The sequence below is a fragment of the Bufo bufo genome, chromosome 4 (assembly GCF_905171765.1).
Source record: "Bufo bufo chromosome 4, aBufBuf1.1, whole genome shotgun sequence".
Classification (NCBI taxonomy): Eukaryota; Metazoa; Chordata; class Amphibia; order Anura; family Bufonidae; genus Bufo; species Bufo bufo.
Window position 1 is genome coordinate 512,492,324 of NC_053392.1, and position 15,262 is coordinate 512,507,585.

The following is a 15,262-nucleotide window of genomic DNA, read 5'->3' on the forward strand; positions in this document are numbered from 1 at the left end:
CAATGTCCTTAAGCAGTTAAAGGTGCTGCATGGCCATTAACAATGAAGATGGACTTTAAAGTGCGGTCTTCATTATTAAATAAAAAGGCAGCTACTGGCTAATATACATGATTCATAGTGATTAGTCACAAATTAATCAGTTCGCTACCAGCTACACGCACGGCGCTGGAGCAATGTGTAAACATGACGCCCGCTCGCACATGCAGCGGGAGCCATGGCCGTCTCTGCTGTTTTATACAGCAGAGACCTGCGGCTAATTACCATGACTGGCAATAATGGGGCATCGGTATTTGCACTGAACACTGTAAGCAATTCTTATTTTGGACGCCAGATGGCAGGCCAGGATAAGAAATGAGCAACTTCTAGTTTAAATGTCATTTTAAAAATCCCTGATAGAACAAAATCAAAAATTAAAAACATTATTTATAGGCTCATATATGAGCTTCAAAATCATCACACAATTTTTTTTTTAGATATATAAAAAATAAAATAAATATAAAAGTTTAAATCACCCCCCTTTCTGTATAATTAAAAAATAAATACCTAAATAACAATAAATATAAACATCATGGGTACAATCGCGACTGAAAATGCCCATACTATTTAAATATAAAAATACGGCGAAATGGCGTAACGGAAAAAACAGTCAAAATGGCCAATTTGGCATTTTTTATTGCTTCTTTTACCCAAAAAAATGTTGCCGTGACGGAACTTCTTGCCTGATCACTCCGCCGCAAGTGTGAAAGTAGCCTTATCTGGTGCTGCACAGAATTAAACAGAATTAATCCCCAGAATTCACAGTGTCGTGGTTTGTAGATGGCTCAGCTTTCCATAAAATTGGTTTCCATGCATTGTTTTTTTTAGAAAATTGTAAATAGCATGCGCTAATTCACAGTTTTATTGAAAACTGAGCCATCTACAAACCGCGAGACTGTGAATTCTGGTTATTAATTGCATTATACACTTTGTTTTATTTATATTTTGCTAATAAATTTCGTTTATCAACCACCAGTTGTATAATTCTGTGCAGCACCAGATAAGTGAGTGCCCTCCAACACTTTTTACTTTTATCTATAAGTATAAAAAAGTTATGGGGGTCAGAGTATGGTGATGTAAATGTAATTTTTTTATTTTTTTTTATCAAAGTTAAAAAAAAAAAATTATACTACTTAGACATAAAAACCTACACAAATGGGGTATTGTTGTAATAATACTGACCCAGAGCATGAAGGGCATAGGTCAGTTTTGCCGTAAACCAGGGGTGCGCAAGCGGCCCCCAGAACCAATATTTGCGGCCCCCGTCTTCCAGGGCAGAAGCACAGCTGATCATGCGATCAGCTGTGTTTCTGCCGGCAGCGCCGCACGATGATCCTTTGGATGCCCCAGTTACAGTGGAAATAGTACCAAAAAAAAAAGTCTCTCCCAAAAGTCTTTCAGTGACCTCTTGGGGACAAATTCTGTGGAAAAAATATATAAAAAAATAAGTAAAAAAAATTACAAAAAGAAAATTTTGAAAGCTAAATACAAATAAAAGAAAAAAAGAAAATAAATATGTGGCAAAAAATAGAACATTATAAAAAAAATACCATAAAAATCAAAAAAGGAAAAAGTGCAAAATAAAAGTGTTCAGTCTTTTTATGACCATTTGAGGAACATATTATGTGTCAAAAATGTATATATAATATAATATATACAGTATATATATATAAAAAAAATGCAAATAAAATAAAAAATAATAAAAAATAAAAATAAAGATAAGAAAAATGAAAGAAAAAAAGAAAAAGGAAAAAGTGCAAAATAATAGTGTTCATTGTCCCCCAACAGAATTTTTATGACCTCTTGGGGGACATATTATGTGGCAAAAATATATTTTAAAAAATAAGTAATAAACCAATTATGAAAAAAAAATCTAATAAAATATTAATAAAATACAAATAAAAGTAAAAAAGAAAAAGAAAAGGTGCAAATAAAAAGGTAGGTTGGGACAGTGGTGTGATTTTGAGACTAGGTGGTGCACTGTTCCCTACTGGACATGACAACATGTGTGCCAAACGTTTGGTATCCAAGTAGGAAGTTTTCTTTATTCTTAAAGAGGACCTTTCACCGCTCCTGACATGCCTGTTTTAATAGCTTCATGCATTCCCCATGTAATAACAATTCTGGAGCATCTATTCTTATGGCTCCATGTTGTGCCATTCCTTTATTATTTCTACTAGAGGTTATGAAAGAATTGCTATTAGCCTTCAGTAAGGTACAGAGGGGAGGTAACAAGTTGGGGGGTGGGGGGGGGTGTACCTGCACAGTCTGAAAATGGCAGTGCTGATTGGATAGAGTGAGTCTGTGCAGGGACACATCCCCAACTGGTTACCTCTCCTCTGTACCCTTACTGAAGGCTACTAGCAATTCATTCATAACTTCTAGTAGAAATAATAAAGGAATGGCACAACATAGAGCCATAAGAATAGATGTTCCAGAATTGTTATTACATGGGGAATGCATGAAGCTATTAAAATAGGCATGTCAGAAGAGGTGAAAGGTCCTCTTTAACCCCTTAAGGACTTAGGGAGTACCGGTACGCCCTATTTCCCGAATCCTTAAGGACTCAGGGCGTACCGGTACGTCCTAAGTTTAAATCGCGATTGTGGCGCCTCGGGGGTTAATCCGAACAGGATGCCGGCTGAAATCATTCAGCCGGCATCCTGTCACAACGCCAGGGGGGATCATGTGACCCCCCGTATCGGCGATCGCCGCAAACCACAGGTCAATTCAGACCTGCGGTTTGCGGCGCTTTTCTGCAGTTTCTGATCCCCGCGGTCCCTGACCGCGGGGATCAGAAACTTTAAAATGCCCAAAATGTAGATTTTTCACCCCCCCCCCTGCACCCCTGAATGATTTTATGCCGGCGGGTGGTGCAGGGGGGGTTTGCAGGCGGTGCGGGAGGTGGGAGGTGCGGCAGGTGGGATCGCGATCCCCCCCCCGCCTCCTCTTGACACTCTAATATAAACGGCTGACATCTGTGCAGATGTCAGCTGTTTAACCCTTTCCATACCGCGGTCCATACGGACCGCTGTATGGAAAAGGTTAACAGTCAGGGTCAGGGAGCTCCCTCCCTCTCCCATCGGGGGGCTGCTGTGCCTTTGCAGCCCCCAGACAGGATGGGGTGACAGAGGGAGGGAGCCCCCCTCCTTACCCTTCCCCGTCTGCTCAGTTGTGGCCACAACCGAGCAGACGGGGAAGGTTCCCATGGCAACAGGACGCCTTTTCAGGCATCCTGCTGTCCATGGTGCTGAACAGATCTATTCAGACAAAGTGTAAGTAAGATATAGTACAATACACTATATAGTGTACTGTATAGATCTGTTCAGACAAAGTGTAAGTAAAATACAGTACAATACACTATATAGTGTACTGTACTGTATTATACAGACATCAGACCCACTGGATCTTCAAGAACCAAGTGAGTCTGGGTCAAAAAAATGTAAAGATAAAAAAAAAAACATTTATCACTGAATAAAAATTTAAAAAATAAAATACACTACACATATTAGGTATCGCCGTGTCAATAACGACCTGATCTATAAAACGGTCATGTTACTTTCCTCGCACGGTGAACGCCATAAAAATAAAAAAATAAAAACTATGAGAAAATTGAAATTTTGCCCACCTTACTTCCCAAAAAGGTAATAAAAGTGATCAAAAAAGTCGCATGTACGCCAAAATAGTACCAATCAAACTGTCATCTCATCCCGCAAAAATAATACCCTACCCAAGATAATCGCCCAAAAACTGAAAAAATTATGGCTCTTAGACTATGGAAACACTAAAACATGATTTTTTTTGTTTAAAAAAGAAATCATTGTGTAAAACTTACATAAATATAAAAAAAGCATACATATTAGGTATCTCCGCGTCCGTATCGACCGGCTCTATAAAAATATCACATGACCTAACCCCTCAGATGACCACCGTAAAAAAATAAAAATAAAAACGGTGTAAAAAAAGCCATTTTTTGTCATCTTACGTCACAAAAAGTGTAATAGCAAGCGATCAAAAAGTCATATGCACCCCAAATTAGTGCCAATCAAACCGTCATCTCATCCCACAAAAAATGAGACCCTAAGATAATCGCCCAAAAACTGAAAAAACTATGGCTCTCAGACTATGGAGACACTAAAACATGATTTTTTTTGTTTCAAAAATGAAATCATTGTGTAAAACTTACATAAATAGAAAAATTGTATACATATTAGGTATCGCTGCGTCCGTATTGACCGGCTCTATAAAAATACCACATGATCTCACCTGTCAGATGAATGTTGTAAATAACAAAAAAAAAAACTGTGCCAAAAAAGCTATTTCTTGTTATCTTGTCTCACTAAAAGTGTAATTTAGAGCAACCAAAAATCATATGTACCCTAAACTAGTACCAACAAAACTGCCACCCTATCCCGTAGTTTCTAAAATGGGGTCACTTTTTTGGAGTTTCTACTCTAGGGGTGCATCAGGGGGGCTTCAAATGGGACATGGTGTCAAAAAACCAGTCCAGCAAAATCTGCCTTCCAAAAACCGTATGGCATTCCTTTCCTTCTGCGCCCTGCCGTGTGCCCGTACAGCAGTTTACGACCACATATGGGTGTTTCTGTAAACTACAGAATCAGGGGCATAAATAATGAGTTTTGTTTGGCTGTTAACCCTTGCTTTGTAACTGGAAAAAAAATATTAAAATGGAAAATCTGCCAAAAAAGTGAAATTTTTAAATTGTATCTCTATTTTCCATTAAATCTTGTGCAACACCTAAAGGGTTAACAAAGTTTGTAAAATCAGTTTTGAATACCTTAAGGGGTGTAGTTTCTTAGATGGGGTCACTTTTATGGAGTTTCTACTCTAGGGGTGCATCAGGGGGGCTTCAAATGGGACATGGTGTCAAAAAAACCAGTCCAGCAAAATCTGCCTTCTAAAAACCATACGGCGCACCTTTCCCTCTACGCCCTACTGTGTGCCCGTACAGTAGTTTACGGCCACATATGGGGTGTTTCTGCAAACTACAGAATCGGGGCAATAAATATAGCATTTTGTTTGGCTGTTAACCCTTGCTTTGTTACTGGAAAAAATGGATTAAAATGGAAAATTTGCCAAAAAATCTAAATTCAGAAATTTTAACACCATTTGCCATTAACTCTTGTGGAACACCTAAAGGGTTAACAAAGTTTGTAAAATCAGTTTTGAATACCTTGAGGGTGTAGTTTATAGAATAGGGTCATTTTTGGGTGGTTTCTATTATGTAAGTCACGCAAAGTGACTTCAGACCTGAACTGGTCCCTAAAAATGGGGTTTTGGAAAATTTCAGAAAAATTTCAAGATTTGCTTCTAAACTTCTAAGCCTTGTAACATCCCCAAAAAATAAAATATCATTCCCAAAATGATCCAAACATGAAGTAGACATATGGGTAATGTAAAGTAATAACTATTTTTGGAGGTATTACTATGTATTATAGAAGTAGAGAAATTGAAACTTGGAAATTTGCCATTTTTAAATAATTTGGGGTAAATTTGGTATTTTATTATAAATAAAATAGATTTTTTTTTACTTCATTTTACCAGTGTCATGAAGTACACTATATGACAAAAAAACGATCTCAGAATGGCCTGGATAAGTCAAAGCGTTTTAAAGTTATCAGCAGTTAAAGTGACACTGGTCAGATTTGCTAAAAGTCCTTAAGGTGAAATAGGGCTGAGTCCTTAAGGGGTTAATAAATGTGCACACATTTTGACAAACCTGATTTTGCTTTGTTATTGTGGGTTATTGTGTGTAGATTGACGAGAAAAAATATTATTATCCATTTTAAATTGAAACTATAAGTAATTAAAGGAATACATAACTAAAGGAATAAATAACTAAAGGCAATATGGCCAGACAACCCTGAGGATTCCATGTGATGTGATCAGATGTGTGCTTGATGAGATACACCCAAAATTATTAAAAGAGCTTAGTGGTGAGCTGGCAAAACCGTTAACAGATTTATTTAACCAATCATTAGTAACAGGAGTCGTCCCGGAAGATTGGAAATTGGCAAATGTCGTGCCCATTCACAAGAAAGGTAGTAGGGAGGAATCGAGCAACTATAGACCAGTGAGTCTGACATCAATAGTAGGCAAATTAATGGAAACCCTATTAAAGGATAGGATTGTGGAACATCTAAAATCCCATGGATTGCAAGATGAAAAACAACATGGGTTTACTTCAGGGAGATCATGTCAAACAAATCTTATAGATTTTTTTGACTGGGTGACTAAAATAATAGACAGTGGAGGTGCAGTAGACATCGCATATCTAGATTTTAGTAAGGCTTTTGACACTGTCCCACATAGAAGACTTATCAATAAACTGCAGTCATTGAGCATGGACTCCCATATTGTTGAGTGGATTAGGCAGTGGCTGAGTGACAGACAACAGAGGGTTGTAGTCAATGGAGAACATTCAAAACAAGGTCATGTTACCAGTGGGGTTCCACAGGGATCTGTACTGGAACCAATTTTGTTTAATATCTTCATAAGTGATATTGCAAAAGGCCTCGATGGTAAGGTTTGTCTTTTTGCTGATGACACAAAGATATGTAACAGGGTTGATGTTCCTGGAGGGAAACGCCAAATGGAAAAGGATTTAGGAAAACTAGAAGAATGGTCAGAACTCTGGCAACTGAAATTTAATGTGGATAAGTGCAAGATAATGCACCTGGGGCGTAAAAACCCAAGGGCAGAATATAGAATATTTGACACAGTCCTGACCTCAGTATCTGAGGAAAGGGATTTAGGAGTAATTACTTCAGAAGACTTAAAGGTGGAAAGACAATGTAATAGAGCAGCACGAAATGCCAGCAGAATGCTTGGATGTATAGGGAGAGGTATAAGCAGTAGAAAGAGTGAAGTGCTTATGCCGCTGTACAGAACACTGGTGAGACCTCACTTGGAGTATTGTGCTCAGTACTGGAGACCATATCTCCAGAAGGATATAGATACTCTAGAGAGAGTTCAGAGAAGAGCTACTAAACTAGTACATGGATTGCAGGATAAAACTTACCAGGAAAGGTTAAAGGACCTTAATATGTATAGCTTGGAAGAAAGAAGAGACAGAGGGGATATGATAGAAACTTTTAAATACATAAAGGGAATCAACTCGGTAAAGGAGGAGAGCATATTTAAAAGAAGAAAAACTACCACAAGAGGACACAGTTTTAAATTAGAGGGGCAAAGGTTTAAAAGTAATATAAGGAAGTATTACTTTACTGAGAGAGTAGTGGATGCATGGAATAGCCTTCCTGCAGAAGTGGTAGCTGCAAATACAGTGAAGGGGTTTAAGCATGCATGGGATAGGCATAAGGCTATCCTTCATATAAGATAGGGCCAGGGACTATTCATAGGATTCAGATATATTGGGCAGACTAGATGGGCCAAATGGTTCTTATCTGCCGACACATTCTATGTTTCTATGTTTCTACGGCTTGGTGAAAACCCTGGACAAAACACTCATGTTCTGCCAGTGTTTTTCATGGACTATACTGGTAAGGCCTCATGCACACGACAGTATTTTTTCACGGTCCGCAAAACGGGTTCCGTTGGTCCGTGATCCGTGACCGTTTTTTCATCCGTGGGTCTTCCTTGATTTTTGGAGGATCCACGGACATGAAAAAAAAGTAGTTTTGGTGTCCGCCTGGCCGTGCGGAGCCAAACGGATCCATCCTGACTTACAATGCAAGTGAATGGGGACAGATTCGTTTGACGTTGACACAATATGGTGCAATTGCAAACGGATCCGTCCCCCATTGATTTTCAATGTAAAGTCAGGAGTTAATATACCAATGGATCGGAGTTTTCTCCAATCCGATGGTATATTTTAACTTGAAGCGTCCCCATCACCATGGGAACGCCTCTATGTTAGAATATACCATCGGATTTGAGTTAGATCGTTAAACTCATATCCGACAGTATATTCTAACACAGAGGCGTTCCCATAGTGATGGGGACTCTTCAAGTTAGAATATACTACGAACTGTGTACATGACTGCCCCCTGCTGCCTGGCAGCACCCGATCTGTTACAGGGGGCTGTGATCCGCACAATTAACCCCTCAGGTGCCACACCTGAAGGGGTTAATTGTGCGTATCATAGCCCCCTGTAAGAGATCAGGGGCTGCCAGGCAGCAGGGGGCAGACCCCCCTCCGAACCCCCCTCCCTCCCTCTATTGTATTATTTTCATTGGTGGCACAGTGTGCGGCCCCCCCGGCCCCCCCTCCCTCCCTCTATTGTATTATTTTCATTGGTGGCACAGTGTGCGGCCTCCCCTCTCCCCCCCCCCCCCCCGATCATTGGTGGCAGCAGGGAGTTCCGATCGGAGTCCCAGTTTAATCTCTGGGGCTCCGATCGGTAACCATGGCAACCAGGACACTACTGCAGTCCTGGTTGCTATGGTTACTTAGCAATATTAGAAGCATCATACTTACCTGCTGCGCTGTCTGTGACCGGCCGGGAGCTCCTCCTACTGGTAAGTGACAGGTCTGTGCGACGCATTGCTTAATGATCTGTCACTTACCAGTAGGAGGAGCTCCCGGCCGGTCACAGACAGCGCAGCAGGTAAGTATGATGCTTCTAATATTGCTAAGTAAGGGGAGGCCGCACACTGGCCACCAATGAAAATAATACAATAGAGGGAGGGGGGGGCCGGGGGGGGCCGCACACTGTGCAACCAATGAAAATAATACAATAGAGGGAGGGGGGGCCAGGGGGGGTCGCACACTGTGCCACCAATGAAAATAATACAATAGAGGGAGGGGGGTCGGGGAGGCCACACACTGTGCCACCAATGAAAATAGAGGGAGAGAGGGGGGGCCCGGGGGGGCCGCACTGGCCACCAATGAAATTAAAACTGGGGAGGGAGGGGGGTCTACCCCCTGCTGCCTGGCAGCCCCTGATCTCTTATAGGGGGCTATGATATGCACAATTAACTCCTCAGGTGCAGCACCTGAGGGGTTAATTGTGCGGATCACAGCCCCCTGTAAGAGATCGGGTGCTGCCAGGCAGCAGGGGGCAGTCATGTACACAGTTCGTAGTATATTCTAACTAGAAGCGTCCCCATCACTATGGGAACGCCTCTGTGTTAGAATATACTGTCAGATATGAGTTTTCACAAAGTGAAAACTCAGCTCTGAAAAAGCTTTTATGCAGACGGATCTTCGGATCCGTCTGTATGAAAGTAACCTACGGCCACGGATCACGGACGCGGATGCCAATCTTGTGTGCATCCGTGTTCTTTCACGGACCCATTGACTTGAATGGGTCCGTAAACCGTTGTCCGTCAAAAAAATAGGACAGGTCATATGCTGCAAAACGGTGCATTTTCCGATTTTTCCACGGACCCATTGAAAGTCAATGGGTCCGCGAAAAAAAACTGAAAATGGCACAACGGCCACGGATGCACACAACGGTCGTGTGCATGAGGCCTAAGAGATGCTCTGGAGACTCACTTTCAGTCTGGCAGCGTACGTGGAATATAGATGACACACGGAGGGCAAAAAACGGACACACAGATCCTTCAAAGACATCTTCACGGATGAACCACTGACCGCCCTGTCATGGATGTAATCACGGACGTGTGAATGAGGCCTAAGCTTCATGAGCAAGCTTGTCATTGTGCAGCAGAAGGTTAAAAAGAGTATTCATACAAAATGAATGCAATTTTATTGCTCAAAAATTAGGCTTGTTTTACACTAGTGATAACATTTTCTATCAGTCTGTTCCAGAAGAGGAACAGCCTGAAGGAGTTCATAGTATCCGGCATAGCCGGAAAGGTCTGGAGCACCAATAGGCACCATTAACTATAATTGGACCCGGCCTCTTCCCGGCCATATCTTAGCACTAATGCCAGAAAAAGGTCCCATTATAGTCAAAGGGCCCAAGCGGGGAAAGGCAATATCCAGCTATGCCGGGTACGATGAACTCTGGCAGGTTGTTCCTCTGCCGGAACAGCCTGCTGGAAGATTGTATCGCTAGTGTGAAACTAGCTCTACTCTTTATACTTTTTATAAAATATTCTAACAATTTTATTGTGAGATTAAACTTTTTACCTAATAACTGGAATCATGACACCAAAGGGAGGGCATATATACTTGCATTTTTATAAACTCTAATGAGACTCCTTCCCTAATTGGTGTCCTAATAAAATAAAAAATAATATTGATTTATTGAAACTCTGGGTTAATGAACTTCTAAATGACCATATCACAGCTGCCTGTGCCCATCCACATAAAAAATCACAAATCTGTATTTCCTTAAATAACTGAATTTGTACTTGTGAATGGCTGTCTGGATGCTGGCACATGTCGGGAATTCAATAACCATTTCCTCGGGCTGTTAATATGCTATTTAACATAAACAGGGCTTGAATTGTGAACCCATCTGTCTGATACTAAATGGTCTCTTGAAAGTTTCTCTTACAATCATTCGTTGTAGCATTTTATCATTGTGAGCGTGCTGATATTATACAGTATTTCATGAGCCAGTTCTTAGTACACATAATTATGGCGGATGCTGAACCTGGCTGTAGATAATGTATCAGAGATGATGTCTAGAAGCTTAACTTTTAAACATTACTTGTTTGCAGGATATAGATATGTGCCGCTATCATTGTAAAATCACAATGAGATTGGCGAGGTCTGACTCCTGGCAACCCCAAGACTCTGTTTGAGGAAGCCTTTGCGCTCATCGTTGCTGTAAGTCCCGCAGCTGCCTCACAGCTTACCAAGTGGTTATGCTTGGTATTGCAGCTCAGCCTCCTTCACTTGAAAATTGTAAAATTGTTTTGGAATAAATGATCGTATAACTGTTCATCAGGAGCGGATTAAGTGCATGATAGGCCCGGGGCTGTCCACCGTAACTTGGGCCCCTCCCTCCATTTTAGTTTAGTTTTTTTTTTTTTTGTATGAAGAGGCTGCGGTGCTTCGTGAGCGCCACAGTCTCTCTTCCTAGGCCATATGACATCTTCAGACTAAAAAAATACCCCAAATTACCCCAAATTGGGTCCTAAACTAAAAAATTGGGTCGCCAAATTTAAAATACAGTACAGACCAAAAGTTTGGACACACCTTCTCATTCAAAGAGTTTTCTTTATTTTCATGACTATGAAAATTGTAGATTCACACTGAAGGCATCAAAACTATGAATTAACACATGTGGAATTATATACATAACAAACAAATGTGAAACAACTGAAAATATGTCATTTTCTAGGTTCTTCAAAGTAGCCACCTTTTGCTTTGATTACTGCTTTGCACACTCTTGGCATTCTCTTGATGAGCTTCAAGAGGTAGTCACTTCACAGGTGTGCCCTGTCAGGTTTAATAAGTGGGATTTATTGCCTTATAAATGGGGTTGGGACCATCAGTTGCATTGAGGAGAAGTCAGGTGGATACACAGCTAATAGTCCTACTGAATAGAATGTTAGAATTGGTATTATGGCAAGAAAAAAGCAGCTAAGTAAAGAAAAACGAGTGGCCATCATTACTTTAAGAAATGAAGGTCAGTCAGTCAGCCGAAAAATTGGGAAAACTTTGAAAGTAAGGGCTATTTGACCATGAAGGAGAGTGATGGGGTGCTGCGCCAGATGACCTGGCCTCCACAGTCACCGGACCTGAACCCAATCAATATGGTTTGGGGTGAGCTGGACCGCAGAGTGAAGGCAAAAGGGCCAACAAGTGCTAAGCATCTCTGGGAACTCCTTCAAGACTGTTGGAAGACCATTTCAGGGGACTACCTCTTGAAGCTCATCAAGAGAATGCCAAGAGTGTGCAAAGCGGTAATCAAAGCAAAAGGTGGCTACTTTGAAGAACCTAGAATATGACATATTTTCAGTTGTTTCACACTTGTTTGTTATGTATATAATTCCACATGTGTTAATTCATAGTTTTGATGCCTTCATAGTCATGAAAATAAAGAAAACTCTTTGAATGAGAAGGTGTGTCCAAACTTTTGGTCTGTACTGTACATAAAATTATAATCAAAAAGACATGGAGGAGAATACAGCACCACATACCTCTTACATCCAGTGGCATCTCCTGTCATGTAGACCTTCTCTTGCCTCTTCTTCTCCATTTGACCCAGACCGCCATGGCAAATTCTTTCAGCTACATCTCGTCTCTACAGAGTTTGTAACAAAGACACGTTAGATTTCTAAATTTTTCTATCACCCTCCCCATCCTGGTGTCCCCACAGTGTCATCCTCCAATACTGTGCCAGTGGTGCTCCCCAATGTCCCAGGTACTATATTGCTGAAAAAATAGTGACCCCAGTAGACATAATTGGGGTCATTTATCATACTGGTGTAAAGTAGAACTGGATTTCCAAAAGAGCTGTCAAAAATGAAAGGTGGAATCTGATTGGCTGCTATAGGCAACTAAGCCAGTTCTACTTTACACCAGTTTGGTAAATTACCCCAAATGTACCTATAGTGTCCACAGCAGCTATAATGTCCCCTAGAGTGCCCCCAGTAATAATAACACCCTATATTGTGCTCCAGGCAATAATCCCTGTATAGTGTCCCCAGAAATAATAGAATTGCCCCTACAGTGCCTCCCTAATAGCAACTCCCCCACATAGCAATTTCCCCCACACTGCCCCCATAGTAATCCCCCCATAGTAATTTCCCCCCACATAGTAATTTTCCCCACACTGCCCCATACAGTAATTTCCCCCAAACTGTCCCCACATAGTAGTTTCCCCCACACTGCCCCCATAGTAATTTCCCCCACACTTCCCCCATATGGTAGTTTGCCCGATACAGTAATTTCCCCCATACAGTAGTTTTCCCCACACTGCCCCCCCCCCCACAGTAATTTCCCCCACACTGCCCCACACAGTAAGGGTCCATTGAGACGTTCGCAAATTGGGTCCGGATATATTCCACAATTTAGCAGAATGGGTGCGGACCCATTCATTTTCAATTGGGCCACAAAAGATGCAGACAGCACACTGTGTGCTGTCCGCATCCGCACTTCCGTTCCTGTCCTATTCTTGTCCGTAATTGCGGATAAGAATAGGCATTTGCTATGAGAGTGCCAGCCATGCTTGGTCCGCAAAATGCCGTTGTAATTGCGGACCGCAAAACATTTGCGGATGTCTGAATGGACCCTAATTTACCCCACACTACCCCACACAGTAGTTTCTTCCACATTGCCCCATATAGTAATTTTCCCCCACATAGTAATCCCCCCATAATAATTTGCCCCCACATAGTAATCCCTCCCATAATAATTTGCCCCACACAGTAATCCCACCATAATATTTTGCCCCCACATAGTAATTTGCCCCGATACTGCAATTTCCCACCGATATACTGTCTCTTCACATGTCCTCCTGTGTGTCCCCCCCATGTCCCCAAAGTTTACACATAAAATAAATAAATAAATAAATAAAAAACTAAAAGCTAAATACTCACCTATGTCCAGGCGTGCGATGGCAGACACGCACACTTTACTGTGCTGCGTCCCGACACAGACACGCGCAATGACGTCATCACGCACACCTGAGCTGGGATTTCACTACCGCATAGGCCTCAGGCCTACTAGGTCTGAAGCCTATGGCGGTGATCGGTGGCGGGGCAAGGAACTATGAACTTCTGTGCCCCGCCGCAGTATGTGGGCGTCAGCGCTCCACCAGCACCTAGAGAACATGCCCTGGTTGACCCTGCTTAGCGCCACCAGAGGGGAAAGTGTCTATTACCTAACAGAATGAACCTTCACTCCTGGCAATAAGCTGATTGTGGGCAAGACCACCAGTATCGGTTACTTACCCAGGACCCATGTAAGAGCAGGGACATTCCAAATATAACTGCCTCCTAAATGCTTTTATCATGGTACCATATTGTAGGTTACATCTCCATCCCGGGGCCCCTCAGACTCAAGGGCCCGAATGACAACGCATTCTCTATAGCTACCCTCTTCACTTGTTTCTCCCCCCCAGACGGCCGTGTGTTTGCCCTTTCAGCTGGTTAATAATCCTGAAGATGGTTATCACTAAATTAAAAGCTGGGGAATGTGCGGCGCTTGCGGCAAGTTATACCTGACTTCAATCGCTCCGTTTTGTTTTTCCAAAAGTGAAACTTCTTAAAAATAACTTCAAAAGGCCCAAAATTTGTGCTGGCTGCGGTCGTGGCGAGGGTGGGGACTAGCTCATGTTAACCAAAGACCTGTACTATATTTGAGAATGCTTACATTTCCACATCCAACTGAGATTTGTCACGTAAAATGCTGTCAGTTGCTCCTTAGCAGCAGGTTGCAGACTCCCACCTTGTCAGCAGTCACCAAGGGCCAAGGGGCATGGTGTCAGGTGCTTCTTAAAGACACAGTACAAACTGGTTCTTTTGTAATACAGGTGGAAGTTTGTAGACTGTTGCTAAGAAGCAAGTGAGGACGAATTGGCAGAATGAACTTGGATCTTGGCAAAGTGCCAGTTTGTGGTCTGTTGCTCCACTCTGGGATCAGTGATGGCTTTAGTGAAAACAGGTGAAGCTCCCCTATGGTGGTAGAAAGCATATGTGGCCTCACACCTCTGTGATGTCATATATTTCGTCCCACACCGCTGTGATGTCATATAGCATGCCTAGCACCTCTGTGATGTCATATATTGTTTCTCAGACCTCTGCGATGTCATATATTGTTTCTCACACCTCTGCGATGTCATATATTGTGCCCCACACCTCTATGATGTCATATATTGTGTCCCACACCTCTGTGATGTCATATATTGTTTCTCACACCTCTGTGATGTCATATATTGTTTCTCACACCTCTGTGATGTTATATAGTGTGCCTCACACCTCTGTGATGTCATACATTGTGCCTCATAACTTTGTGATGTCATATAGCGTGCCTCGCACCTCTGTGATGTCATATATTGTGTCCCACACCTCTGTGATGTCATATATTGTGTCCCACACCTCTGTGATGTCAGTGTGTCTCATACCTCTGTGATGTCAAATATTGTGTCTTACACCTCTGTGATGTCATATATTGTGCCCCACACCTCTGTGATGTCATATATTGTGTCCCACACCTCTGTGATGTCATATATTGTGTCCCACACCTCTGTGATGTCAGTGTGCCTCATACCTCTGTGATGTCAAATATTGTGTCCCACACCTCTGTGATGTCAAATATTGTGTCTCACACCTCTGTGATGTTATATAGTGTGCCTCACACCTCTGTGATGTCATACAT